The sequence below is a fragment of the Brassica oleracea genome, chromosome C3, assembly GCF_000695525.1.
Source record: "Brassica oleracea var. oleracea cultivar TO1000 chromosome C3, BOL, whole genome shotgun sequence".
NCBI lineage: Eukaryota > Viridiplantae > Streptophyta > Magnoliopsida > Brassicales > Brassicaceae > Brassica > Brassica oleracea.
The window spans coordinates 15,836,042-15,841,747 of record NC_027750.1 but is presented as its reverse complement, the minus strand read 5'-3'; positions in this window follow the sequence as shown (position 1 = coordinate 15,841,747).

Genomic DNA, 5,706 nt, shown 5'->3' with positions numbered 1-5,706 from the left:
TTATTTTATCAATTTTATATATAGATGTTTTTCTTTATGTTTTACTTCAAAATTTTTGTTTTTTACTTTGGTTATATCCGAACCGAATCGATATAACCCGAATCCGTATGATATATGATTACTTTATGGGTTTTATGATGCAATACAATTTTGAACCGAACCCGAAGTGTTATTATCCGAACCCGACCCGTACTAATAAAATTTTAGTATGGGACCTAGAAGCGTAATCCCGAAAAACCGAAAACCCGAAAAATCCGACCCGAATGCCAACGGCTACCCGAACGTCCATGCCTAGTTGTTACAATGATTTGCTAAAAAAAAAAAAAAAGAAGAGTTGTTACAATGTATTTTCATAGATAGTACTAACAAAAAGAATTTAGAAAAAGACAGACAGATAACATACCAACACATTCTACAAAGTTAAGGGTTACATGGGCATATTCTACAAATATCGTAAATTTTGATTCAGTTAGTTATTCGTTTCGATTTGAATTGAATACTATAGATATTTGTTAAGTAAGCAAATACTAATTTGTAATATCCGTATCAAACAAACAAATCAAAACTACCAATATTTTTAAGAACGGATATCTGATCTGATCCGTTATATGCATATATATATATATATAAATATACATATATTTAAAGAATTATATGTATAAAAATTATATAAATATGGGACCCTATAAATATTATATTTTATATAAGTTTTACAATACTTTTATTTATTAAATTTATTATATTAGTTATTAGAATTTTGAAAAGTGAATAAATTTACTAAATTTATCATGAAATTTATTATATTAGTTATATATATACTCTTTATTATTAAATTTTTAAAATTTATTTATAAATTATATATTTTAAAAATAAAAAAGTATACTTTGTATATAAACTTTACTAATATTGAATAAATTTTTTATTAAATTTATTAAATTAGTTATTAGTAAATAAAATAAAATAATTTACTAAATTCACTTTTCTAATAAAATAAAAAAAAGAAAAAATGTGAATAAATTTTATAATTTTTCTTATTAAATTTAGTATATTAGTTATTAGAATTTATTATTATATTACTTTTGAATTCTTCTTTTTTCTTTTTTATTTTATTTTTACGAATCGAATCGGATATCCAGTTAAAATTTTAAAATTTTCCGGATATCGAGAATGCCGAATATATGGATAGTTAGGGATCTAGTCGGATCAGATAATCGATTATTCGGACGAAACATATCAGATCATGAATACCTCGATATAAAAACTCAGATCAGGGCCGTGCCTGAGTAAAAACCAATCAAGCATATGCTTGGGGCCTTGAAAAATTATATAAATATTAGGGGCCAAATCCTAACAGAAATAACTAAGTGGCTAGGTTGGTAATGTACTTATTAGAAGTATATAAGGTTCCCAGTTCGATTCTTCACCTAAACATTTTAAATTTTCATAGTTTTGGGGGGGGGGGCAAATTAATAATTGGGCTTTAGGGCCTAAAATTCTCCGGCACGGCCCTGACTCAGATATATATCTAATTTGTGCCCACCCCTTTCTATCTACAGATTCAAATCAATCGTCAGTAAATTGAATACATTATGATGTTACACTTACACACATACGTTTTTTTTTGTTATACATGAATTAAGCCCGTTAGAAAAAAGAGTGGGACATAAACTGAAAGGGAAAGCGTAAATTATTGCATGCAGTTTAGGAGCAAATGTAAATGCATGGCATATTTAAACAAATGCATTTGAGCATGAAAAGAGTGGCTATCTGATTGAAGTTATGTCATGTTCTTTGGTACTTTACATATAAAACAATGCAAGGGTCAACTTCTATACCAAAATCGAACCAGACGAAGACAAAAGTAGAAACACCACGAGTGCTCGGTGTCAATAAGGAAAAAGTGATGGACTGCAATAGTTTTTTAGCCTTTTGATTTTGAACTTTGTCATTATGAGGTAAGATGAAAAAGGAATGGTCTATAGTTATCCTCTAAAAAGTTAAAGAATTAGTAGCACTTGAGTAGCAATATAATGTATGAGAGGTCACAGGCCAATTGAGACCGACCCTGGGAAAATAAAGTCATTTTTATATATTCAAATTAGGGTTTGCTTTGCTGGTGTAATCATATGATGAAGTGAAAAAGAGCTCATCTGATGATGTACATATATATATTGCTGAGTGGTATAGCCGTAATGTAAATGAAAAATTACCACTATAAAAGAATAAGATGGCTCTATCACATGATTACACATAATATTTCTTTACAAAGTAAAATAGTTATAACAAAAGAAAAAGTTTTTCATCAAAAGAACTGCAGCAGTGCTAAACTTTTGTTTTTGTTTTAAAAATAGCTAGAAAGAAACTGAAACGGAAATGGATGATTATTGTTTTAGCATTAATATATAACTGGAACAATTAACAATAAATTAAGTATTACGTAAATATGATCAGGGGATCATGTTCACCTAGCGCATGCATGCGTACCTATAATTAATTTGAGTTTTTGTCTAAAATATCGGATTAGCGAAATGAAAAACTTAAGAAAAATTTATCAAAAAAGAAAAAAAAAAGAAAAACTTAAGAAAAAACGTGGGTGGCTAACAAAAAAAACAGCTAGTAAATAGAACTCTTGCGAATCCTTTTTTGTTAAATTTTGTTTATTACCATTAACAATTAATTGACTCAGTTCCAGTGAAATTTACTCTGTGTTTCATTGATATTCGTGCTGTCTGCAATAATGAAAAATGATAGGTTGGCTTATGCATTAGGTCACCGTCTAAATCATGAAATGGATCTTTGTTTTCTCGTCTCTTTTGTTTTAGACTAGAACAAATCCCGTCGTATTCTTCAGCTTCACTTTTGATGAAAGGAGATTAGACATACTTGTTGACCCTTTTCACGTGTCAATCCCATAGAAGCTTGATCAAAAGCCATTCTTATTTTATATCAGCTGCTCCTGATTAAAACATGTTAGCGGAGATCGTTACAATTTAGTGCTAGCTCAGTATATACATATTCCGCCTTCCGAAATTGAGTGTATAATGTTCAAACTTTCCACCCGAAGATATTATATATTATATATATATATACCAACAAAAATCATAATTTCTTAGATATATGGACTTTATGGGTTGGACCATGATTCTTTCTAGTGTCCGTGGGAGATGGAAGCATTCTAGAGTTTAACTTTAACAAAATCACGTCCATTAATAATTTAAGGCATGTTAGTTTTTGAGTTGGATGCTGCAACAAAATGCAAGTACTCAAATGTTGTTTGTTTACACACCATTGCATCAATATTTAAATGTTGTATTTTGATATAGAATCCATAATATCTAGAAAATCTAGATATTTGAAATGCAAAATAAAAAGTTTTGACGCAGTATTTGCATCTCAAAATCTAAAAGATTTAAATACTTTTAATATAATATGAAAATAAAAATAACTAGTTTATATTAATTACTATTATTAGATATATATTTTTTAAAAATCGTAAAATTATATTTTCCCATCAAACTGTAAAATCATCTTTTTCGTCAAACCAACAAATCATGTTTCATGTCAAAACCGAAAAATCAAATTTTATTGCCAAAACCGCAAAATCGGATTAGCTATTAAAACTGAAAATCAGATTTTTTTCCCCAAAACCAAAAAATTGAGTTTTCTCGCCAAAACCTCAAAAACATGTTTCCACCAAAACCGTAAAATCATGTTTTCCATCAAAATTGTAAAATAACGTGTTCTGCCAAAAATGCAAAATTGGATTTTCCGACTAAAACTACAAAATTGTCAAAACTGTAAAATCAAATTTTTCCGCCAAATTCGTAAAATCATGTTTCCCATCAAAATAGCAGAATTATGTTTTCCCACCAAATATAAAAAAAATTGAAAACAAAAATCTCATTTATTGCTAAAATTGTAATATTGATTTTCCACCAAAACCGTAACATCAAATTTTCTTGCAAAACCTTAAAATCAAAATTTTCAAAAATTATTTAAATATAATAAATTATTTTGTTACTAATTATACTTTAAACATTTTATTCAAATACAATAATTAAGTAATTATTGGTAAATATAAATCATGTCCTTCATTGTCGAAAAAAAAATCATGTCCTTCATAGTCTTTGTATCTAGTTGTATTGAAATTTTATTATAAAGGCAAAAAACAAACATTTTATCATCTAGATGTTGTATCTAGATGTAAATACATACTATAAAACAAACATATTTAGATGTAATATCCAAATGTTGTATTCAGATGCTGCAACCAAATGCAAAAAACGATACCTTAATATCACAACTATAACTTCTGGTGTTAAAACTTGGATGTTAAAACATGCGATTATAGTTATAACCACTAACCAGTTAGTTGTAGAGACAAAGGTTAGATGATGACAAAATAGCTTTAAATTTCTTCTGCTAGTCAAATTATGCTTCTTTAAAGTTTCAACCACACAACAGTGATCATTGACAAGGTTCAAACAAAGGGTGGGCCGTCGGCGATGATTCTACAAGCAAAAAAAACAAATCTATCTAGTTTACTGGGTATTTTATTATCAGTTTAGGGCTTGATAGTCGAGATTGCCTCTTATTGTAAATTAGGCCCATGAGACCAAATATCAACAAATTCATTTCCATCATCCACTATCATCAATATCTCAATATTGTTTCCTTAGACCAAACACAACGAAAATAGAAAGAAAAAAATAGAAAGAGAGAAGCGATGGGTTGTTGGTCAAGAACTTCAACAAAAAAAAATGGGATACTTTCTTACATGTGTTGTATTTTTATTGGTTCACATTAATTTTGTTATTTAAAATGTAATTAGTAACTGTGCTCATGTTTTAATAGTAATTGGGAAGATATTTCCCGTTGGTAATGCTCTTAGAGCACTTCCATCAATCATCAATATCTCAATATCGTTCTCTAGCACTTCCACCGGTAGATATTTAGAGAGTATCTAAGTAACTAGCAAAGGAAAAAAACGTAATAATTAGGGAAAAAACAACAAGAATTTCTCAAAAAGAAGTTTTGAGATACTTTGTAGAAACCACAAAAAACACTTATCACTTAGTAGACTATACTCAATTTCTTTTAAAGAAGTGAAAAGTGATCAAATTACTAAATTTTACTAAAATACTATTTTTATTTTCTTATAGAACCTCATTTGAAATATTGGAGCGATGGGTTGCTCTTAATTAACTTTATTATGTGTGCTATTTATATGCTAGCGATACTTTTTAGGGATTTTTGCAATATTGACTCAAAACTCAAAGTAAAACCTAAAACTAATTCATGCTTTTCTTGGATTTTTCTTTTGTCCTATTCACCCCACAAGTTCATGATATTCACGAAAATGCCATCAAATTTTTTTTATTTTTTTTTTCCGAAAATGATATTTTTACTCTCTCACCCTCATCATCTTCAAGTAATTACAAGATTGCCATTGTGATCAATACCCCAACCACCATGAACAACCAATTTGAAGCTCTTAATGAACCTAAAATCGATTTACACTCTCTCTTTCTCACTTGTTATGAACTAAAAACAACATCTCTTTCACTTTGCCTCCATATTCATCCAAAAAACTCAAGCTTTTGATTCAAATTTTTTTATGGTTTATAGAGCCATTCAAGCATACTATTCTTGGTGGGTTACTTTCGTTTGAGATTGTGGGTGGTTGGAGAAGACTCTGTGTGCTAA